The 26,041-nt window shown below is 43.3% G+C and overlaps 1 protein-coding gene across 1 annotated transcript in view; it reads left to right on the forward strand.

The window, feature by feature from the left end:
• DPP9 (dipeptidyl peptidase 9) overlaps window positions 1–26,041 on the forward strand; it is a 1,882,741-nt gene that overhangs the window by 779,427 nt on the left and 1,077,273 nt on the right. The window lies entirely within an intron of this gene.

Raw genomic sequence — 26,041 nt, forward strand, 5'->3', positions numbered from 1 at the left:
ACACTATTCCATGTCCAGGGATATGTAATTGCAACACTAAAAATATTGTTTATGTTGCTTCATGTATTTCATGTGATGGATTTTGTGGGTAAAACCATTAGGAGGTTACGTGACAGGATTTCAGAACATTTGAGATGTATTAATAGAAAGGATGAACATAATGCACTTTTTTTACATTCAAAAATATGCAAGAATTAAGAAGTTTTTATTTTTTATTATAGACCGGGTGACCATGGGTGAAAGGGGCTGTGATATACTAGTAATAAGATTGTAGCCCTAGGGACAACTTGGCAACCTAGATTAAATGCCCTGAGGTCACCTGGCTTAAATGATGCTATTTCTTTGCCTATTTTAAAATTAGTCAAGCCAAGAGTAACTGAAAATCACATCACTTTAACAGCTATTATGGTGAATATTACTTGGTAAAGACCAATAGGTTTTAAACAGAATTGGAAGATATTTTTAGTGTAATTATTGGCTTGTACAACAAGTTATGGGTTATAATAGTAGTAATAAGTTAAGCATCCTGCCTGTAAGTGTGTGTGCCTGTAAAACAATGTGCCCTTGTTAATGTAGTTTTATTTTGGTAAGAACATATTTTCTTTAACATTATTTTTCAAATTTTAAAACCTATGCACATTTTTAGGAAATGTGAAAAACAAAGAGAGAGGGATTTTACTTATTTTGTATGAAGGAAGTTCATTAACGAAGTTAGCTAAACTATTGGGTTAGGTGGTGATGTAATCAATTAACCAATTAAATGTTTGTATATTTAATGAACTGTGGATGTTGTACCAAATGACTGAAGAAGCCAGTGGTTTGTAGCCTGGTGAAAGCACTTAGTCGTTTGGTATCCTTGTGTTTTTTGGTGTATTAAAAAGTGGAGACTATCGTTTTTTCTCTGGCTGTTTATTTTTTCTTATCTTCAAAAGTTTTTTTCCTTTTGGATTGTATTATCTACGTTTATGGTAAGTGTACACAACTGTACTATGTCGTTATGGTTAGACTTTACACAACTACACTTTCATTCCAGTCATACTCTTTCTAATGAGGATGGGAAAATTGATAGGTGGGGGAAAGTGTCTACTTCTACAACATTGAATTTCACAATTTTAAATTGTCAGGCTCATATGTTAGATGTTCATCGTGTTTCAGTGTTGCAGTCATTACACTTGGGTTATCCTGCTGGCAGGCGACCCGCAGTCGGCCAGAGTTCCAAAGTCTTGGTCCAGCGTCGGTTGCTGTCGCCTCTTCCCTGACGTCAGTGTGCCAGGGGTATAAAAGTTGCAACTGACGCCATTTTCTTCAGTCTTTCTTGCCGCGCGGTGCCCGAAGCAAAAGCAGTTCGCAAGTGCCGGTCGGCCGACTCCTGAGATTTTCAAAATTGAGTTTCAGAACCGAAGTCTTCAATAAAGCTAATTACACCGTTGGGGAAACTTTTTCTTGCTCCAGACCGATGTCAGTAAAAGTTAATTGTATTTCTTGTGGGAAGCAAATACCTCATAAGGACTTTCACTCTTACTGTATTCCTTGCCTAGGCCCTGACCACGACGTTACTAGTCTGTTTTGTGCTAGATTCAATAAACGCACTATTAAACGTCGGTTTGATTTTGCTTTACATTATTTTGGCCGAAGGTTTAATTGCATATTGCCGTCGGAACAACTGACGACCGGAATTTATAAAAAAAAATGCAAAGACAAAGAAAAGGACAGGCATCCGAGGTCCGAAACCGATGACTAAGCCTCTTCTAGGCCAGTCGCCTGTTAGCCGGTTCTCAGTGAGGCACTTTCGCAGCCCCTGACACCCGCTACCTCAGAGCCACAAGCCGTAACAGACAGCCACGTGGAGACACCGAGGTCTGTGGAAACTCAAGGTATTGGGCCTATGGAAACTATACCCTCAGATGGGTCCGGAGCTGCTGAGCAGGCATCGGCTTCTGAGGGTGTTTTCAGACCTTCACAGCTTACAATTAAGCCCTCTACAGCAGCAAAGGCCAAGTCAAAAACACCATTAATGACAAGGAAACAAGTACAGCATTCTCCAGAACAGTCATCCATGCCAAATAAACAAATGCTTAAAATGGCCGAAGACCTAATTACTTTAATCAGGGGTTCCCATCCCCCTCCTGACAAAAGGCCTAGGTAAGACACGGACTATGATTCCTCTGACCAGGTTTCCATTTCCTCAGATTCCTCTTCTGATCAGGGATATTATCTCCCTCCCTATGAGGACTCTGATGCAGAAGAATCTATACCTTCAGCCTCTTCCCCCGAGGATTATTCTTTTGGGGAAACCCTGCATTCCATGAGGGAGCATTTCCATTGGGAGAGCCAGGATTATTCAGAATCCAAGAAAAGGCTCAGAGACTTTCTTTTATTGCCTCAGCACAGGACCCTGGCTATCCCCCCTGTGCTTGATATTGTTGATGTTTTTTCTGAATCCATTCCATCTCCCGATTCCTTACCCCCTGCACTAGTCAAGCCAGACAGGTACTACAGGGTCCCGGACTCTCATAAATTTCTTTACAAAACCCCCACTGCAGACCCAGAAACAATTTCTCAGGGTCCTAAAGGGGTTAAGGCTTCCACTGCTAAAAATCCTGTCCCCTCAGATAGGGATTCCAGAGCTCTGGACAGATGGGGGGGGGAAAGTTTACACTTCTGCTACTTTAGCTGTAAGAGCTTTAAACTGCCAGTTTCACATGCTTAAATATCAACAGTACCTCATGTCATTGTTAAAACAGAAAATGGTTTCAAATTCAGACAGTCCTGACAGTAAGGAAATGCAGGATTTATTGCATGCAGTTGAACAAGTGGGAAAGCATACTCTGCATTGTGGTTTTGATTCATTAGAGGCTTCTTGTAGAGCCGCAGTTACAGGCTCTGTAATTTGAAGGCATGCTTGGTTGAAAGAACAAAGTTTACCTGACCATGTTAAAGTAAAATTATTGGATGCCCCACTACAGCACGATACTTTTTGGTGTTAAGGCAGAAGAGGTGTTAAAGAAAATGGAGGATAAAGCAAAATCAATGCAGACAGTGAAAGATTTCATACAGGTTCAACCACCTAGATTTAGCAGAAACTGGCCTTCAAAAAATTGGTCCTTTCCAGTGTCAGGCCACAAAGAGGCAGATACAGACACCCAAGAGGCAGATCTCAGCCCCAAGGCTCCTATAGACCTAAACAATGGGGTGCTTCAGCCCCCAAAGGAGGGGACGACAAATCACAACCTTATAGGAAGACAGTCCCAATGACTTTCCTCTACAAATGCCAAGCACTTACCTTTTGACAGCACCCCTAGGGGGAAAGCTAGCATTTTTCTCAAAAAATTGGCACATGATCACCCAGGACCAATGGGTGCTGAATATTGTTCCTCAGGGTTACAGGTTCCACTTCCACATGCTTCCAAAACCAAAAGGTATGCCAGACCTGCCACAAAACCAATGGGCAGAGGCACAAAAACAGATTGCTGCTCTTATGGACATTGGGAACTATTCAAAAAGTTCCACAGCAAGAACAGGGACAAGGATTTTACTCCAGACTTTTCTTAGTACCCAGAAAGGACAAAGTCTGGAGACCAATATTGGACCTGTCAATCCTAAATACTTTCTTGGATGTTCCAAAATTCAAAATGTTAACACTACAGCAACTTCTGCCCATGCTGGGCAAGAAGGCTTGGCTAGTTACTTTGGACCTCAAGGAGGCATACCTGCATGTCCCAATCAGACAATCTTGCAGAAGACACCTCATATTCATAGCAGGCTCAATGCATTACCAATTCTGTGCACTGCCCTTTGGCTTATCTACTACGCCCAGGGTCTTCACAAAATGTCTGGCACCAGTAATTGCATTTTGCAGACAAAAAGGAATCCAAATATATCCCTACTTGGACGACTGCCTTATTCAAGCAGAGAGCAAGGACATTCTTCTAAAACATCTGGCATTTGTAAAAAAATTACTAATTTGCCTAGGGTACACAGTAAACAAAAAGAAATCAAAACTAGTACCCTCTCAAGAGATAATATTCCTGGGTGCAAGCTTAAATACAACTGCCCAGATGGCTTATCTCACGCCAGACAAAGGTAACTGACTCATTACTTTCAAATGATGGCAACAAAAACCCAGCTCCCTACGAGAAAAATTCTGCAGGCCCTGGGCTTCATGGCATCCTGCATTCTACTAATTCTATATGCAAAACTGCATATGAGGAAACTACAGTGGTATCTAAAAAGTGTTAGTCTCCAGGCTGTGACAATGCTGTGTCCTATCATAACTTTAATTCCCTGCCCACAACAGGAGTTTTGATGGTGGTCCCAGGCCTGTCACCACAACAAGGGACAGCCTTTCACCTTACCCACAGCCAGGCAGACAATAACAACGGATGCATCGGATTATGCCTGGGGGGGCACATATGGCAGGAAAATGTATTCAGGGCACGTGGCCCAAGGAACAAATGCATCTTCACATCAATCAAAAAGAGATGCTAGCTGTACAGAATACCCTGACATCTTTCAAGGACCTACTACATCCAGGACAACTAATAAAGATGGACAATACCACAGTTATGTGGTACATAAGCAAGGGGGCACACATTCCTACCCCCTATGCAGGAAAGCCATGACTTTGTGGAACACAGCACTGACCTATCCAGTACATTTGCAGGCACAATTCCTGCCAGGAACAAAAAATACACTGGCAGACGAACTAAGCAGAAATCTCATGGATCTTCATGAATGGAAGCTAAATCCACAAGTGTTCAGCATAACGAGGAAATGGGGACGCCCAGACATAGATATTTTTGCCTCCCCTCACAATTACCAAATACAGAAATTTTGCACAAGAACTTATCACTCTCAAGCATGGAAAGTGGATGCTCTATCATTCAGCTGGAAAGGCCTGACAGTCTATGCCTTCCCTCCGATGCCCCTTCTTACCAATGTGCTACTAAAAGTCAGACAAGAAAGGCCAAAAATTATCCTGATTGCCCCAGACTGGCCACGCCAGCACTGGTACCCAATCCTAAAGAGTTTGTCTCAAGGCCCAGCTTGGCTTCTACCTCAAATACCTCATCTTCTGACACAGCAAAACAGATTTTGCACAGTCAACTCAGAACCTTAAACCTGGCAGCATGGCAGATAATGTAGCCAACAATGAAGAACTCAACGCCTCGCCAGTACGGTGTGCCCTGCCAAACCATGAATCGATAAAACACCAGAGGCCAGCATGTGCAGCTAATAAATCTTTTATTGAAAAGTAACTACTAGTTAGGCTTGAAATGCCACAAAACACATTATCAGTTCAAACCGGTTTCGGCTTTTCAGCCTTCCTTAGTGAAAAAGCATTTGTCATGCGCAAAAAACTCATGAATATTTATACATACCACCAACCAATGGAAAAATTGTATAGTCCAACCTTTAGCTTGGTTTGTCAATGCTATTTGTATATTAATATATAACCATAGATATCATCAGAAAAGTGTAAGCATATTACAAACAGTATGAAAAAATATAGAAAGTAACATGTATTATGAATAATATACATAGAACATGATCAACAAAGATAGAAATATAAATTATATACATGAAAAGTAATCCACAAAAATGGAAATGAAATGTCAATAATATACTATACTGGGGACATGCTGTGAAAAAAACACAGTCCCCAGTGACATGAAAATAAGTATAATGTAATACCATTAACAAATCATCCACAAAAATAAGAATATTATACATTAAAAATAATCTACAGAATAGAAAGATATTATCAACAGTATATTACATATCAGGACATGTGGGCAAATCACAAAGTCCCCAGTACCATGAATGGTAACATTAGGGTAACTTATATAAATGCCCTTATCAAGTCATGGTGTGCCAAATCTATATTTATAATATCTATCTATGCATGAACTATAAATGACAGTGTTGGAAGTAAAAATCCTTAACTAGATTGAACACACAAATATTAGGAATAGACTGGTATTATAGTACCATTTTATAGCAAAAATTCACCACCTGTACTGGCAATAATGTGTTCATAAACACGAAATGGAGAAAAGTACAGTGATATGTAACTGGACAATGTAGCTATAATAATGTAAAAATATACAACATAGAACATGTCATTTGTTTGATTGGATTCATGGTTAATAAACCAATGTAGTCCATATCATACTTAGGAAAATATCTCTTAAGATTATTTCAAATTCTTCCCAATCATACCACATCTATAAGATGGTTCCAGCATTTACAATCAATCCCAATTATAAGTGGTTGTTAAGGCCAGGGGGAAAAAGAGCCCCAAGGTGAATAATCCAATATTTTTCTTTGTGGTTCAAAATACTATGCCACCCCTGTTGGTTGCTCCTGTCCCCAATAATTTTGTCTATGATCATAAACATAAATTTGGCAGTTTTGTGTTTAAGGTATGTCGATACAGAGCATTGGTCTCTCTTTTTTTATTCCTAATGTCACTTTTATGTTCCCCCATCCTAACTCTCAGTGAACGTGATGTCTGTCCTACATAGAATGCTGAACATTGACATGTTGCCAAATATATAACCCAACTACTACTGCAATTGCCAAAAACTCTAAGATCATATACTCTACTTGTATTTGCACTAGTAAATTGTTTTAATTTACTTGATTACAGGATCCACAGTGGCCACATGGAAAAGTGCCCAAATGTTGGTCTCCAGACATTGTCATCTATTTATAGATGGCGCCCCCACTTTCTTTATGCTTGTAATGTGAGAACAAGGCTCCTAAAGTTTTACCCCGTCTGTAGGAAAACTCACATTTGGGGCCCAAAAGATTCCTTAGTTGGTCATTGGCTAATATGTTCCAATTGGCATCAAGAATGCTTCTGATAATTTTATGGTTTCTGCCATATGTAGTGACAAACTTTAATGAAGACCCCTCTCCTGTCTGACGTTTTTTGTATTCCAGTAGCGTGTTTCTGTCCTGATTATCAGACCATGTACTAGCTGACATTATATCAGATTGGTGATATCCCCTTTCCAAAAATCTGTTTTGGAGATCCAATTTGGCTTCTTCAAAATCCCTCTTTGATGAACTAATACGTTTAATCCTCAAAAATTGGGATTTCTGTATGTTGCGGATGGTGTGGCGCGGATGCATACTAGATGCGTGGAGTAGGGTGTTGTATTGTGGGTATTTCCTGTAGGTCTTGGTACTCAAGGTGTGATCATTGTTCCTATAGACTGTCACATCCAGAAAGTCAATGGTGTTAGAATTGTATGTTATGGTAAATTGTATACCTCAAATATTACCATTTAGATAATCCACAAACTCCTTCAAATATGTGGGGGGCACATATGGCAGGAAAATGTATTTAGGGCACGTGGCCCAAGGAACAAATGCATCTTCACATCAATCAAAAAGAGATGCTAGCTGTACAGAATGCCCTGACAGCCTTCAAGGACCTACTACATTCAGGACAACTATTAATAAAGATGGACAATACCACAGTTATGTGGTACATAAGCAAGGGGGCACACATTCCTAACCCCCTATGCAGGCAAGCCATGACTTTGTGGAACACAGCACTGACCTATCCAATACATTTGCAGGCACAATTCCTGCCAGGAACAAAAAATACACTGGCAGACTAACTTAGCAGAAATCTCATGGATCTTCACGAATGGAAGCTAAATCCACAAGTGTTCAGCATGATAACGAGGAAATGGGGATGCCCAGACATAGATCTTTTTGCCAACCCTCACAGTTACCAAATACAGAAATTTTGCACAAGAACTTATCACTCTCAAGCATGGAAAGTGGATGCTCTATCATTCAGCTGGAAAGGCTGACAGTCTGCCTTCCCTCAGATGCCTCTTCTTACCAAGGTGCTACTAAAAGGCTGACAAGAAAGGCCAAAAATCATCCTGATTGCCCCAGACTGGCCACGCCAGCACTGGTACCCAATCCTAAAGAGTTTGTCTCAAGGCCCAGCTTGGCTTCTACCTCAAATACCTCATCTTCTGACACAGCAAAACAAACAGATTCTGCACAGTCAACTCAGAACCTTAAACCTGGCAGCATGGCAAATAATGTAGCCACTGACTGCACCTCTCTCTAAAGCTGTTATGGATGTCATTTTAGAAGTCAGGAGGCCGAGCACTAGGAAGTCTTATGCAGAAAAATGGAAGAGATTCTGTGCTTGGAACCAGGCACAAGGGCTCGAACCACTTGCCCCTAATATACCTAAGATTTTACAATACCTTACTGAGATGCTGGACAAAGGCTGATCTTTCTCATCTATTAAAATCCATGCCTCTGCCATTTCATCTCATTACAATACAGAACCACCATTTTTTTCACATCCTCTACTACGACAGTACCTCAGAGGGGCAAAAAATATAAGACCCCCAAGGAGAGCACCAGTACCTACTTGGGACCTCAATTTTGTTTTAGAAAAACTCACACTGCCTCCTTTTGAACCAGCCAGCACAGCTGATCTAAAATTCTTATCATGGAAAACTGCTCTGCTCCTAGCAATAACTTCAGCAAGAAGAGTCTGAGTTACAGGCATTAATGGCTGTGGAACCTTTCCTCATTTTTCATCAGGACAGGGTTTCTCTTAGGACAAACCCAACATTCATGCCAAAATTGGTCTCCAATGTGGCCTTAAACCAAACCATTAATTTACCTGCGTTTTACCCAAAACCCCAGAATAAAGGGGAGAGACTTCTGCACGCTTTGGATATACGCAGACAGCTACGATTCTACTTGGACAAAACAAAAGCTTTCAGAAAAACTGAGCAACTGTATGTAGCCTATGCTGTAGGATCACAAGGAAAGCCTATTACAAAGCAGACAATCTCAAAATGGATAGGACACTGCATCCGCTTCTGTTATGCACAACATGGCAAATCAGTGCCTAAGGGCATTAGGCCTCATTCTACCAGAGCAGCAGCCACTTCAGTAGCTTTCCTCAGAGAAGTACCAACCAAAGACATTTTAGAAGCTGCAACCTGGAGCTCAGTGCACACCTTCACCAAGCACTACCACTTACTGCTCTCCTCTAAATCCAGAGCAGGCTTTGCCACTGCAGTTCTGAAGGGCCTGGTAGCCTCTCCAAATCCAATTTAGACCCAGCCAACCAACCTCAGCTTTTGGATTCTACCCAAGTGTAATGACTGCAACAGTGAAACACGATGAACATAGTACAGTTGTGTACCTACCATAAATGTAGATGTTAGTGTATTCACTGTTGTAGTCCAGGTTACCCACCCACCCACCATCCCCCTTGTTTCATTGCTAGGACTTTTTATGTACTTCTCATCTCTATACAATCTATGTGGTGTATTTGCTTGTAGATGAAGGGAAATGTTTATAGTAATATATGCATGTTTTTTGCATTATTTTATCTTTCCAGCCTTCCTGTCTGGTGGCACCTGACATCTGGGGCAAGAAAAAGTGAAGAAAATGGCGTCTGTTGCAACTTTTATACCCCTGGTGCACTGATGTCAGGGAAGAGGCGACAGCAACCGACGCCGGACCAAGACTTTGGAGCTTGGGCCGACTGCGGGTCGCCTGCCAGCAGGATAACCCAAGTGTAATGACTGCAACAATGAATACACTCGAACATCTACATTTATGGTAGGTACACAACTGTACTTTTATTCTGGCATATTGTGAACGTATGAGGAATGTTTTAGCTGCAGTTTCTTCTTGTGAGGAAAAATCTGCTTTAAATAACTTATTTTTTTCTATTGCACAGGTAAATACTCACTGTCCTATTCTCATGTTGCAGTATTCATAACAATAGGGAGATTGCTGCCTGCAGCAATGGACATCCGGCCAGTATACCAAAGTCTTAAGAGCAGAGGTACGTGCTATGTTGCTTCTCAAGGCCATAAGCTGACATAGGCTGTAAAAGTGACGTCTGCACCTACCCCCTTCAGAACTTTTCTGCCGCAGTGATCTACAGACCTCCAATCGCCAGCTCCGGGAATTGGTTCATTTGTTGTTTCGGCCGTCCTATACAGATAAGTACCCCTTTGGGCTTTTTTTTACTTTTTGCTTTTCAAACATACATGTCAGCTAGAAAAGGGGAAGGGTGCTTGTGGAAGACACATTCCACATAACATGCACGATAAGTGCTTACTTTACTTAGGTGAAGGCCACAACCGTACCTCTTGTGATATCTGCAAGTTGTTTGTACCTAAAACGCTTCACAGCCATTTGGCTGCTTTAAAGCTTTATTTAGAAAATCAGAGGCTCCAGCGTCTAGCTCTAGGCATGCAGGGTGAGTTAGGTGCCTCCAAAGAGCCACTCCGGAAGAAGGCCAAGAAAGAAAGGGCTACCATGCTGCACCTCAGGAGTCCAGTGAGACTCTCAAGGTGGATGTTAGCCCAGGGTCTCACTGGCAGCCCATTTCACAACTGCAACTGGTAACCTTAGTGGAAGCCTGTTAGGTGGGAATGCAGAGTATGTCCACTGAGGTCAGTCACCCATCATTCCCTGATGGCGAAGGAGAAACTTGGCTCAGGACATCTGTGGGGCCTACTCTACTCCCTCTAGCCTCTCGGGCGTCGGCCTCTAAGCCAGCACATCCCTTTAGTCATCTGAAGAGGAAACAGAAATTGAAACATATGGAGCACAAAGAAGCTTAACCAGCTCCTAGATGGGAAGTTTTTTCCCAAAATCTTTTCAGGGCCTTTCAAGCCCTCCAGTCTCAGGTACCTCTTCCAGCCCCTACTCTTGTACAGGCCGTAGAAGATTCTGAAGAGGAACTCTCTTCCTCTGATGAATCTCTTACCTACTGCTTCCAGGTAGAATCCCCCAAGGACTTCATTACCCCTGAGGAGGATTCCGTTAGTCCGGAGTCTCCAGGAGTGCAATTCTCCTTTGGGGATACCATTTCCCTGATGAGAGAACAATTTAAATGGCAGGCCTCCGATGTCTCTGAAACCAAAAAGAGATGCTTTGAATTATTGCAGATGGACTAGCCTTCATCTGCCGTCCCTCCCCTGCTCCCAGCCTTTCATGATGCTTTTCTGGCGGCATCCCAGACCCCTGACTGTCCCCAGCCTCAAAGTGACCAGATGTATTCTGTAGGGTTCCTTAGGATACACTGTTACTATTCAAGAATCCATCCCTGCTGTCATTGCAGTGTCAGCAGATAATTCATCCAGACAGCTGCCCTCTACTTCTCTGTTCCCCACTGATAAGGACAGCAAATTTATGGATAGATTAGGGAAGAAGGTGCATACTTCTACTCTAGCCATCAGAGCCCTAAACTATCAAACTCACATGGATAGGTTTGTTTTAGATACCCTATCTAAAGCCTTTGCACTTGTTCCAGATGTACCAATCTCTCTGGGTAAGTTACAGCTCTCTGCCCTACTCTCTACCACCTCTCAGCTGACCAGGCACTCCATAAAATGCAGTTATGATGCAGTAGAGGCATTCTCAACATCTGCAGCTTCAGGTTCTGTCCTGCAAAAGTATTCTTGGGTGAGGCTACAGCCCCTTCCTATAGATGTCCAGACCAAATTGCTAGCTGCACCTCTTGATAATAAGTTTTTTCGGTGCATCTTCTGTAGCGCTTCTTACATCCCTACAGGATAAGGGCAAGGAGCTACAAAATCTTAAACATTTGCTTGTCTCTCATATTCGTAGATTTCATAGGAACTACCCTCAAAGGATCTCCTTTGTTAGGAGGCCATCATCTCATTCCAGCACCCAGCAGGGCAAGGGACGGAGGCAACCTAGGAGACATTCCACTCCTAAAGAAACTTCTGCCACCACCCCAACTCCCTTTCGGAGGCAGCTTGACCATGACAGAGCTCCTCCACTGTGACTCAAACCCATTACCCAACTCCACTCCCTTATCCCTCTGCCTCACCCTTTCCCTACCCTTCTGGCGGAAAATAGCCTCAAAGGCTTGAGGTCCTTTCCATCATCCAGAAAGGCTACTTTATGACTTGGTAGGCACTTCCTCCCTTTCAGGGGATACCCCAACCATCCACAAATCAACTTTCTCTTCCCCTCAATTGTAGAACAGCTTCAAGCTCAGGGTGCCACAGAAAGAGTACCTCCAGAACAGACGAGGAATTTTACTCCAGGATGTTTTTGGTTCCAAGGAAAGATGGCCCTTGGAGGCCATTCCTGGTTTTGTCTGTACTTGAGTCTATTCCTCAGTGTGCCTACCTTCAAAATGCTCACCTTGCATCACCTCCTACCCTTCATCTCTTACCAAGCATTCATGGTATCCCTGGATCTGAAGGATGCTTACCTCCATATCCCTATTCACCCCAGCTACAGGAAGTTTCTAAACTTTTCAATGGGTTTTTTGCATTTTCAATTTTCTACATTGCCATTTGTGCTTTCCACAGCCCCCAGAGTATTCACAAAGTGTCTAGCCCCAGTCATTGGCCACTGCAGAATGCAGGGCGTTCAAATAGCCATACTTAATGACCTCTTCATCCTTCACCAGGATTGCCATACCTTCCATCACCACCTAGGCATGGTGTCCAGTACCCTGACAAACCTAGGGTTCACTGTGAACCAGGAAAAATCTCACCTGACGCCCACTCAAGACCTGTTTTTCTTGCGATACAGGATAAATACAGGTCAGATGGCAGCTTTCATTCCTCATCAGAAGGTGGAAGCCATCACAATTACCTCCAGTCACTACTCTCTCCAGAATTCCCTGGCTGTTAAGGTTTGGAGAGAGTCCTAGACCACATGGCATTCCTGATACCCATGCTGTCCTTAGCAAGGCTGCATATGAGAATTTCATTGGGTACTGGGGAGTCAGTGGAACCAACATTTACACCCCCTGGATACTCCGCTTCCTCTCCTCCCCTCCCATGCTTAAAAAGAGATGTGCAATTGTGGATTATAGCCATACGCCTCAGCAGGGTATATCTTTGCAGATTCCCCACACCCTCACCACAAATCTTCACAGATGTTTCAGACCTGGGTTGGGGAGCAGTCCTGCAAACCCATAACATACAGAACCAGAGTTCAGGGAGAGTGGTCCTCCCTCAGACAAAGGGATCACATCAACATGAAGGAGATGAGGGCCCTTCTCTTTGCCTTGCAAACCTTCCATCCAATCCTACTACCAGGCACCTTAAAAGTTGTCTTGACAATGACTGGACTATGGTATATCAACAAGTGGGGGGGGGGGGCAAGGTCTTACCCCCTCTGCAGCCTGGCAATTCCGATTTGGTCCCTGGCAGCAGAATTGCATATTTACCTGCATGCAGTGTACATTCCTTCAGCAGAGAATGTGATGGCAGACGCACTCAGCAGAACCTCTGCACCCTCCCATGAATGGATGCTTCACAGGGAGGTGGTGTTGGATCTCATTTACAAGTGGAGTATTCCTCAGGCAGATCTGTTTGCCTCCTACCAGAACAAGCAGATGCCTCTGTTTTGCACAAGAGAGCGACATCCACAGGCATGGAGGGTGGATGACGTCTTTTTTTCTTATGCAGAGATGTATCTTTATGCCTTTCCCCCCTGTGTCCTTCTGAAATTCAGAAGGACAAACCACAAATCCTGCTGGTAACTCCCCTTTTGGCCAAGACAGCATTGGTTTCCCCATTATCTACTAGCCAAGGGCAATTACCAAAGGTTACCCCACCGATTCAGCCTACTCGTACAAGACAAGGAATTCACTCATACACCCTCAGGTGCTCAACCTCAGACTCTATCTGTGGGTGATAGTTCTGATCCCCTTCAGACACCGATATTCAGAGGACATACTCAATGTCCTGCAGGAGGCCAGGAAACCTAGTACCAGGAGAAATTATGTGGCAAAATGTAAAAGATTCTCCAGGTGTTGTCGAGAAAAAAATGACCCATTTATTATTCCTGTACCTGTGGTCCTTTCTTACTTGTGGGAGCAGCTACATTCAGGGCTGACCTACTCTTCTGTGAAGGTACACTTGTCAGCCATTTCCGCCTGTCTACCCTTGGTTCCTCCCTTGACATCCAGATTAAAAGTAAAACTATTCTTAAGAGGGGTCCTCCAATTCAGACCACCTAGAAAACAGATACTGCCTTCATGGGACCTTAATTTTGTTCTTGAAAAACTCACACTGCCTCCTTTTTAACCAGCTCACTCAGCATCTCTGAAACTTATGTACTTGGAAAACAATACTGCTGGTAGCCCTCGCATCCACCAGGAGGGTCTCAAAAATCCAGGCTTTTGATGCCTTACCTCATCTTCCATAAGGACATGGTCGCCCTCCGGACTAACCCCTTGTTCATGCCCAAAGTGGTTAATGAACTGTTTATTTTATTATTTATTTTACATTTGTTAACCGGGATAGTCTAACTGGATTTATGTCCATTTTCAGTAGAGTCCCAGGGAGATGAGCTCCAAGAGATTACTAGACTACTAACATACAAGTACTAGTTGTTATACAGTTAAATACTACAAATTTTAAACAGTTCAGGAATCTTCGCAGTTTATACAAAAAATGTTACAAACATTAGATAAGATATTTTGGACTTTATGTACAAGACTTCATTAGTAACTAGAAAGTAATTGTTAAACAAATGCATACTTCAAGTTTCAACAGTTCAGCAATGCTCACAGTTTAAACAATACTTGTTGCCTGCCTTGGGTAGGATGCTTTAGAATTATATGCAGAAGAATTTAACTAGGTATTTAAATTATTTATATTAGGATAAGATATGTTTTTGCCAAGAATAGGCCTTGATCTAAAAAGACACAGGTAGAGCAGGAATTAGGTCTTAAGAGAGGTTATTTGGGATATAGTATGAGATTAGTCTGGATTTGTACATGGACACAACCAATGGGTTTTAAGATAGTTTCAGATTGTGTTTAAAAAGTGTAAATGAAGACAGTGATGTAAGTTCATGGGGGAGTTGGTTCCAATACTTTCTAACTGCATTTGAGAATAGTGCATCTCCTGCCATGTTGTTAGATTTACATGTTGATACAAGTAGTTTATTAGATGAGCGTAAAGTTGAAAGGTTTTTATATTGGGTAATGAGACTAGCAAGTATTGGGGTATTGGTAGGTTGGAAAAGGGTTTTGTGCGCAATGGTGAGCTTAAAGTGAATCCGATTCAGAAGCTCTAACCAGCCTAATTGTTTCAGATTATGTTAGTGATGGGTCCTAAAGGAGGAAGCAGTAGCAAATCTGGCAATGCTATTGTAAGCATTGGCTAGCTTGTTAAGGTTATTTTTTTTGACAAGCTAGTATATATGGAAGAAGCATAAAGAAGGGTGGAGATAAGGTGGGAATAGGCAATAGTGGTTCTGGCTAGTGGGGAGAGAAAGGGTTTTATTCTATAGAGGGAGCCTAGTTTCCTGCCGACAGTTTTTATGGTATTGTTGATATGGGTTTCAAAGTTCAGGTTGTTATCAATGGTTACCCCTAGAAGTTTAGTTGTTGGGAACGGGAGATATGAGTGTACCATTATTGGATAAGACTGAAAAGTTCGTTGGGAGTGATTTACGGGTAGGAGTGAGGAGGAGGAGTTTGGTTTTTTGGGGGTTCAAGAGGAGGCAGCATTGTAGAAACCAATTTTCTGTTTTATTGAACATTGTCTGAGTTAGTTTGTAGTTGGGATTGAGATTTAGCCGAGCAGATTATTGTCGAATCATCTGCGTATTGTACACAGTTAAAGGAGTAGCTAGGTTGAGGTCATTGAGGGTGCCCAGTATAGAGCCCTGAGGAACACCTAGGGTAACTGGGAGATGGGATGAGAGGTTGTTGTCCCATAGCACTGCATGCTGTCTATTATCAAGGTAGGACTGGAACCATTTCATGGTCTGTGTCCAGAGAGAAGGATTTTAGAATATTGAGAAGTTGTTGACTATGTTGAATACTTTTGAAAGGTCTATGAAAAGTGCTGAAGAGAGAAGATTGTTATTACTGTTTTTATTGATGCTGTCAGTGAAGGATAGGAGTGCAGTTTTACTGTGGAAAGGCCTGAAGCCATGCTGAGATTTGGCCAGTAAATTGTTCTGGAGTAGGTGGTCTAGTAACGGTCTGTGGATGCACTTTTTCATTATTTTAGCTAATGGGGAAAGTAGAGCTATGGGGCGATAGTTAGAATATTCTCTGGAGTTTTCCACCCTTGTGTAGGGGGATAATGTAGGAGATTTTCCAGATGGTGGGAATAGTGCTTTCTTGTATGGTTCTATTTATCAGCAATGATGCAGGATAAGCTAAGACTTTGGTTGTCTTTTGCAGGTATTCAGCAGATTGCTGGTCAGCTAAGGGGGGTAGTAGGTTTTAGTTTACTTAAGAGGTTGCAGATGAGGGAAGTTGGGACAGGTTACAGGTTTAGAGTTGGGCGAGAATTAGTAGTATTGGTTGGAAGGGCAGAACTATCAGCTGTTAGTTGATTAGCAAGTGTTTGGATGGTGTTAGTGAAGAAGGTATTAAAAGCATTAGCAGTTTGCTTTGGATTGTTGGAATTTGATCCTATAGGGGGTGGTGTTGCGAATTGGCCTGGTTGAAGTAGTCTGTTTATGCTAGCCCAGAACATTTGTGGATTATTTTGGTTGGTCTGTTGGAGGTGGAAGTAAAAGTGTTTTTTATCTTCGAGTATAGCTTTCTTAGTCTCATTTCTTTTTTGCCTGAATTATTGTTGGCCTATGGGGTTTTTAGTTCTCCATAGTGCCCAAACTTTATTTCTCTGTTGAATGTTTTGCCTGGTTTTCTTTGTAAGCCATGGGGCGGGTTTAGATTTAATTTTGATGGAACGTTTTGGTGCATGGTGGTAAAGGATTGTTAAGAATTTTGAGTTAAAGTAGTTTGTTGCTTCATCAAGTGGGAGGTATTTTATAGGTGACCAATCACATTCTTTTAGTTCAGCTTGGAAGTTATTGGTGTTAAAGTTTCTGTTGCTTCTTATTGTTTTATATATGGTTGAGCTCGACCTTTGCCTGATTATGCAAGTGAGAGAATGGTCACTTACGTCATCACAGAGGGTCCCTTCATTATAGAGTTGTTGGTGATTATGTATTGTAATCCAGTCTAGGATGGATTCTTTGTTATTGGGTTTATTAATTCTGGTTGGGGAGTTAATTGTTTGTGAGAAGCCATTACGGTTAATGAGACCCAGTCCGGTATGCTGCGAGATGCTTCAGTTATGGAACCTGCAAATGTGTCTACCTTAGATGGGTCCAGAGCCGATGTGCAGGCACCGGCTTCTGAGGGTGTTTTCAGGCCTACAGATTTGTATATTAGACCAATGCCATCTTCAAAACTAAGGCTATGTCTAAAAAACCAACGCCTGGGCCACATGTGCAGGCCCCTATGCCTAAAAAACAAATTATCAAAATGTCTGAAGATTTAATTACTCTGATCAGGGGCAGCCACCCCCCTCCTAAGAGGCCTAGGCAAGATATTGATTATGAATTTTCTGAATAGGATTCTATTTCTTTTGATTCTTCTAACGAACAGGATTTGTCTATACCTACTTATGAGGACTCTGCATAAGATTCCATTCCTTCTGCTCCCCCCCCCTGAGGAATTTTCTTTTTTTGGGAAACTTTACATACCTTAAAGGAACATTTCCACTGGGAAAGTCAGGATTTCTCATCTAGAGAGAGACTTGGGGATTTTCTTCTTCCTCAGCATAGGCCTTATGCTATACCTCCTGATCTAGACATTGTTTATGATGTTTTTTCAGAATCTAGTATGGCTCCTGATTCTCTGCCTCCGGCAACTTGTAAGCCAGACAGATACTACAGGGTTCCTGACTCCCACAAATTCCTATTCAAAAATCCTCTTGCAGATCCTGAAATCATTTCTCAGGCTCCCAAGGGCATTAAGGCCTCTACTGCTAAAAATCCTACCCCTTCTGATAGAGATTCCAGAGCGCTGGATAGATGGGATAAGAAGGTTTACACTTTTGCAACCTTGGCAATCAGGGCTTTAAACTGTCAATTTCATATGCTCAGCTGAATGCAATAGAATTCTGCGTCAGGACCGGCAACTCGGCACATAAACATCTACTGCCAATCATTAGCGGACCGGAGTTCCGCTGTGGCGACCCCTAACCGGGAAAAGCTGAAAGACTCAACAACATTGCATTCAGCTGAACAAGTTGGAAAACATACTTTGCAATGTGGTTTTGATTCTTTGGAGGCCTCTTGCAGGGCTGCTGTAACTGGGATTGTGCTAAGAAGGTATGCTTGGCTCGAAGAGCAATCTCTGCCTGATCATGTTAAAGCAAAATTGTTGGATGCTCCTTTACAACAGGACCGTCTCTTTGGTAATAAGGCTGAAGAAGTTTTTAAAAAGATGGAAGATAAAGCTAAATCTATGCAAACTGTGAAAGATTTCTTACAGGTGCAACCTCCAAGATATAGTAGGCACTGGCCTACTAAGAACTGGTCCTTTCCAGTTCCTTCGAGAGCCACTCGAGGTCAAACCCAGACATTCCAAAGGCTCCAGGTTTCAGTCACAAGGGGCTTTTAGAACAAAACAGTGGGGTGCCTCCACCTCCAAATCTGGAAACAATAAGGCACCTCCCTGTGGTAAACAGTCTCAGTGACTTCTCTCTACACTCACCAAGCACTTACCTTTTAGCTGACCCTCTGGGGGGGGAACTGGCACTTCATGCAAGAAACTGGCAACTTATAACCCAGGACAAATGGGTTTTAAATATAGTATCTCAGGGATACAGATTTCATTTCCACACATTACCAATCCCGAACGGATGGCCAGATCTGCCCCCAAGTCAGTGGGCAGAGGCCCAGAAATAAGTACTGTCCCTCATGAACATGGAGGCTATTCATCCTGTACCAGAAGAGGTAAAGGGACATGGTTTCTATTAAAGACTTTTCCTGGTACCCAGAAAAGACAAATCATGGTGTCCAATTCTGGACTTATCTACTCTAAACACATTTCTGGACATTCCAAAATTCAAGATGCTGACTCTTGAACAGTTACTTCCTATGCTGGGCAAAGATGCCCGGTTGGCAACTCTAGACTTGAGGCTTACCTGCATATCCCAATCAGGGAATCTTGCAGAAGATACCTCCGCTTCAAAGCAGGCTACTTGCATTACCAAATGTTCATCGTGTTACACTGCTGCAGTCATTACACTTGGGTTATCCTGCCGTCAGGCGGTCCCGCAGTCGGCCAGAGTTCCAAAGTCTTGGTCCAGCGTCGGTTGCTGTCGCCTCCTCCCTGACGTTAGTGCGACAGGGGTATAGAAGATGCAGCTGACGCCATTTTCTTCGGTCTTTCTTGCCGCGCGGTGCCCAATGCAGAAGCAGTTCGCAAGTGCGGGTCAGCAGACTCCTGAGATTTTCATTCCGAATCCAGAACCGAAGTCTTCTAAAAGAGCTAAGTACCCCATTGGGGAAACATTTTCTTGCCTCAGACCGATGTCAGTAAAAGTTAATAACTGTATTTCTTGTGGGAAGCAAATACATCATAAGGATTTCCACTCCTATTGTATTCCATGCCTAGGCCCTGACCACGACGTCACTGGTTGTCGGTTTTGTGCTAGGTTTAACAAGCGCACTATTAAATGCCTGTTTGATTTTGCCCGACATTATTTCGGTAGAAAATTCAATTACACCATGCCGTCAGAAATTCCGCCAACCACAATGCATAAAAAGTGCAAGGACAAGGACAGGTATCAGAGGCCCAAAACAGACGACGAGGCCTCTTCTAGACCGGTCGCCGGTTCTCCGGTTTTCAGCGAGGCACCTACGCAGCCCCTGACGACCGTTTCCACAGAACCACAGACCGCCTCAGACTCCCATGTGGAGCTGGCTGGGCCTTCGGACGCACTTGGTATTCAGCTTACTGATCCTAAACCTACAGAGGGAACCGAAGTAGCTGAGCAATCCACAGCTACAGAGGGTGTTTTCAGACCTACCCAGTTAACCATTAAACCCTCTGTTAAGTCTAAGCCCCCCTTAAAAGCAAAGAAACAGACACAACTCTCTCCAGGACAGGCTTCCATGCCTCAGAAACAAATACTAAAAATGGCCGAGGACCTAATCACCCTGATCAGGGGGTCCCATCCCCCTCCTGATAAAAGGCCCAGGCAGGATGCAGACTATGAATCTTCTGACCAGGTGTCCATTTCCTCACTCTTCCTCGGACCTAGGATATTCTTTACCCCCTTATGAGGATTCTGATGCTGAGGAATCAATTCCATCAGCCTCTCCGCCTGAGGATTACTCCTTTGGGAAGACCTTACATACCATGAGGGAGCATCTCCATTGGGAACGTCAGGATTACTCAGAATCCAAGAAAAGGCTCGGAGACTTCCTTATATTTCCTCAACACAGACCCCTTGCTATCCCGCCAGTTTTAGACATTGTGGATGATGTGTACTCTGAATCCAGTTTGAACCCTGACTCCTTACCCCCAGCCCCAGTTAAACCTGATAGATATTAGAGTCCCTGACTCTCACAAATTTCTGTACAAAAGCCCTGTTGCTGACCCTAAAACTATTTCTCAGGGACCCAAGGGGATGAAGGCCTCATCAGCAAAAACCCCAGTTCCCTCTGACAGAGATTCCAGAGCATTAGATAGATGGGGAAAGAAGGTATATACATCTGCAACTTTAGCAATGAGAGCCTTGAATTGCCAGTTTCACATGCTAAAATATCAGCAATTTTTGATGTCTCAGTTGAAACAAAAGATGCTTCTAGATTCAGATCCTCCTAACTTAAAAGAAATGCAGGATTTATTGCATGCAGCTGAACAAGTGGGAAAACATACTTTGCAATGTGGGTTTGATTCCTTAGAGGCCTCCTGTAGAGCAGCAGTTACAGGCTCTGTCATTAGAAGGCATGCTTGGTTAAAAGAACATACGTTATCAGATCATGTTAAGGTCAAATTATTGGATGCACCTTTGCAGCGGGATGTGCTGTTTGGAGTTAAGGCAGAGGAGGTATTAAAGAAGATGGAGGATAAGGCAAAATCTATGCAAACGGTGAAAGATTTCTTACAGGTACAGCCTCCTCGTTTTAGCAGAAATTGGCCACAAAGAATTGGTCCTTTCCAGTCACAGACCTCAAAGGGGCAGATACAGATGTCCAAGAGGTAGAGGTCCGACGCAAGGCCCTTGCAGGCCTCTACAATGGGGCACACTAGGCCAGAAAGAAGGGGAAGACAGGCCTCAACCTTATAAAAAACAGCCTCAATGACTTTCCACTACAGCTGCCAAACAGTTCTCTCTTGGCAGCCCCCTTAGGAGGAAAACTGGCACTTTTCTATCACAACTGGCATTGCATTACCAAAGACAAATGGGTTCTCAACATTGTATCTCAAGGTTACAGGTTCCATTTTCACACCCTGCCAAGGCTAAAGAATGCCAAATCTGCCACCAAATCAATGGGCAGAGGCTCAAAAACAAATTACAGCACTCATGAACATGAGAGCTATTCAAAAGGTACCACTACAGGAACAAGGACAATGATTTTACTCAAGACTCTTTCTGGTTCCCAGAAAGGACAAAGCCTGGAGACCCATTCTGGACCTTTCTACACTAAACACTTACCTGGGTGTTCCGAAATTCAAGATGTTGACACTACAGCAGCTTCTTCCCATGCTGGGCAAGAAAGCTTGGCTCGTGACTTTGTACCTCAGAGGCATACCTGCATGTCCCTATCAGACAAAACTGCAGAAGATACCTCAGATTTCTAGCTGGTTCAATGCACTATCAATTATCTGCACTGCCCTTTGGCTTATCTACTGCGCCCAGGGTCTTCACAAAGTGCCTGGCACCAGTAATTGCATTTTGCAGGCAAAAAGGAATTCAAATTTATCCATACCTGGACGACTGCCTGATTCAAGCAGAGAGCAAGGACATTCTACTAAAGAATCTGGCGTACGTAAAAAAGTTAAGTTGCCTGGGGTACACAGTAAACAAAAAGAAATCAAAACTAGTGCCCTCACAACAGATAATATTCCTGGGTGCCAGCTTGAACACAATGGCCCAGATGGCTTATCTCACGCCAGACGAGCAAGGACAAACATATTTTCAATTAATGGCAACAAAGACCCAACTCCCTGCAAGAAAAATTCTGCAGGCCTTGGGCTACATGGCATCTTGCATACTACTAATTCCATATGCCAGACTGCATATGAGGAAACTACAATGGTACCTAAAAAACGTATGGTCTCAACACTGTCAAAGTTTGGAAACAGTTATACCACTAATTCCTTGCCTACAACAGCAGTTTCGATGGTGGGCACAAGCTTGTCACCTCAACAAGGGATAGCCTTTCACTCAACCCACAGCCAGGCAGACACTGACACAGATGCATCGGATTACTCCTGGGGAGCACACATGGCAGAAAAATGTATCAAGGGCGAGTGGCCCACAGAGCAAAGACCTCACCACATCAATCAAAAAGAGATGCTAGCTGTACAAAATGCTATTATAGCTTTCGAAGACCTACTGCATCCAGGACAATTACTACTAAAGACAGACAACACCACAGTTATGTGGTACATAAGCAAGGGGGCACACACTCCTACCCCCTCTGCAGACAAGCCATGACCTTGTGGAACACAGCTCTAAACTACCAAGTTCATCTGCAAGCACAATTCCTGCCAGGAGAGAAAAACACACTGTTAGACGACCTAAGCAGAAACATTATGGACCCACACGAATGAGAACTGAACCCACAAATATTCAGAATGATAACACAAAAATGGTGGAGCCTGGACATAGATCTGTTTGCTTCCCCAAAGAACTGCCAATTACAGAAATTCTGCACAAGGAGCTACCATCCACAAGCATGGAAAGTGGATGCCCTCTCAACTGGAAAAAAATACAAGTATACGTTTTCCCTCCTTTACCTCTCCTTCCAAAGGTACTCATAAAAGCCAGGCAGGAAGAGCCAAAAATGATCCTGATTGCACCTGACTGGCCACGCCAGCACTGGTACCCAATCTTAAAGAACTTGGCACAAGAACCACCCTGGATTTTACCTCAAATCCCACAGTTGCTGACACAGCACAACAATCGGATACTTCACAGCCAGCTAAAGACCTTAAACCTAGCTGCATGGAAAATTCCCCTAGTCAAGCAAGCAATGCCTCTCTCCAAAGCTGTTATGGATGTCATTCTGGAGGCCAGAAGGCTTGGCACCAGGAAAGCATACTCGGATAAATGGAAGAGATTCTGTGCCTGGAACCAAGCGCACAGCCTTTACCCTATTGTCCCAAACATTCCTCAGATATTGCAATACATAACTGAGATGCTGGACAAGGGCCTCTCCTTTTCATCCGTCAAGATCCACACCTCAGCTATCTCTGCTCATTACAACACGGATCCACCAATTTTTTCTAATCCTTTGCTCAAACAATACCTCAGAGGGGCTAAAAACATAAGACCCGCCCCGTAGAGCACCTACACCAACTTGGGACCTCAACTTTGTTTTGGAAAAATTAACTTTACTTCCTTTTGAGCCAGCTAACACAGCAGAATTAAAATACATCTCTTGGAAAACTGCTCTGCTACTGGCAATAACATCAGCACAGTTTCAGAATTACAGGCACTAATGGCAGTGGAACCTTTCCTCATCTTCCACCAGGACAGGGTGTCTTTAAGAACTTAACCCTATGTTTATGCCAAAGGTGGTATCAAGTGTGGCTCTAAACCAAACAATTCACTTGCCAACTTTTTATCCAAAACCACAGAACAAAGGGGAGAGACTACTACATTCTTTGAACATTCACAGACAGCTATGCTTCTACTTGGACAAAACCAAAGCTTTCAGAAAATCTGAGCAATTATTGGTAGCACACGCTGCAGGAGCACAGGGAAAAGCCATTTCAAAGCAGACTATTTAAAAATGGATAGGACACTATACGTTTCTGCTATACCCACCATGGGAAAACCTGTACCTAGCAGCATTAGATCTCACTCCACCAGGGCAACAGCCACTTCAACTGCCTACCTCAGAGGAGTACCTACCAAGGATATTTTGGAAGCAGTAACATGGGGTTCTGTGCATACCTTCACCAAACATTGCCATTTGCCTTTATACTCCAAATCCAGAGCTGGCTTCGCCACTGCTGTACTGCAGGGTCTTCTAGCCACCCCTAATGCCTTATAGATCCAGCCTCCCTACCTCAGCTTTGGGATTCCACCCAAGTGTAATGACTGCAGCAGTGTAACACGATGAACATAGTACAGTTTTGTACCTACCATAAATGTAGATATTAGAGTGTTGACACTGCTGCAGTCCAGGTTACCGTCCCTCCTTCCCTTCTTACTTTCTGGTGCTTACCTAGGGCATCTACCCTTTATTACCTATGGGGAGTATTTGCTGGTAACTAAAAATGGTTGTTTGCTTTTCTTTGGTATTGTTTACTAGCAATTTGAATTGCCTACCTATTTGGGGGCACCTGACGTCTGGGGCAAGAAAAACTGAAGAAAATGGCGTCTGCTGCATCTTATATACCCCTGTCGCACTGATGTCAGGGAGGAGGCGACAACAACCGATGCCGGACCAAGACTTTGGAACTCTGGCCGACTGCAGGACCGCATGATGGCAGGATAACCCAAGTGTAATGACTGCAGCAGTGTCAACACTCTAACATCTACATTTATGGTAGGTACAAAACTGTACTTTCTCTGCACTGCCCTTTGGCTTATCTACTGCGCCCAGGGTCTTCAGAAAGTGCCTGGCTCCAGTAATTGCATTTTGTGGGCAAAGAAATATTCAAATATATCCATACCTGGACGATTGTCTAATTCAGGCAGAAAGCAAGGACATGCTTCTAAAGCATCCGGCGTTTGTAAAAAGGGTTCTAACTTGTCTAGGGTACACCATAAACGAAAAGAAATCACAACTGGTACCCTCTCAGAAAAGTACATTCCTGGGTGCAAGCTTGAGTACAACTAGCCAGATGGCTTACCTTATGCCAGAAAAGCAAATTCATTTGGTAACTTCAAACACGTGGCCACAAAAACCATGTTATCTGCAAGACAAATTCTGCAAGCCTTGGGGTTCATGACCTTCTGCATTCTTCTAATTCCATATGCAAGGCTGCATATGAGGAAACTTCAGTGGTACTTAAAAAGTTTATGTAGTCAACATTGTCACAGCCTGGAAACAATGATTCCTATCATACCTTGCCTGCAACTAGAGTTCTTATGGTGGGCAGAGGCCTGCCATCAAAACAAGGGACTGCCATTCACTCCACCCTCTGTCACCCAAACCCTAACTACAGACGCATCAGACTATGGTTGGGGGGCTCATCTGGCAGGGAAGTGCATTCAGGGCAAATTGAGCCCAAATCAAATGCACCTTCATGTCAATCAGAAAGAGATGCTAGCTGTACAGAATGCACCGACAGCCTTCAAGGACTACCTTCATCCAGGACAATTAATGATAAAGACCAACAACACCACAGTTATGTGGTACATAAACAAGCAGGGGGGTACACACTCCTACCCCCTTTGCAGACTAGCCATGGCATTGTGGAACACGGCCTTGACCTACCAAATACAACTACAAGCTCAATTCCTGCCAGGAAAGCTGAATACTCTGGCAGGCAAACTAAGCAGAAATCTCATTGACCCACACAAATGGAAACTGGAACCACGTATTTTCAACATTTTGACATGCAAAGGGGGAGTCCAGACATGGATCTTTTTGCCTCACCCCAGTACTATCAGTTGGACAAATTCTGCACAAGAACTCATCACAAAAAATCCTGGGAAGTGGATGCTCTATCATTCAGCTGGAAAAACTTTCAGTCTATGCTTTCCCCCTCTGCCTCTGCTCTCCAAAGTTCTACTAAAAGTCAAACAGGACAAACCAAAAATGATTCTGATTGCTCCAGACTGGCCTCGCCAACACTGGTACCCACTCCTGCGCAATATGTCACACCTTCCAGCATGGCACCTGCCTCAGACACCTTACTGTCTCAGCAGAACAAACAAATTCTGCACACTCCGCTCCAAACTTTGAATCTTGCAGCATGGCTAAGCACCTAAATTCACCCTTAGCATCCCTCAGCAAACCTGTGATGGATGTCATTTTGGAGGCGAGAAGGCCTAATACTAGAAAATCTTATGCT

This window comes from Protopterus annectens, chromosome 13.part0 (assembly GCF_019279795.1).
Source record: "Protopterus annectens isolate FY-2018-M chromosome 13.part0, PAN1.0, whole genome shotgun sequence".
In the NCBI taxonomy this organism is placed as follows: Eukaryota; Metazoa; Chordata; order Ceratodontiformes; family Protopteridae; genus Protopterus; species Protopterus annectens.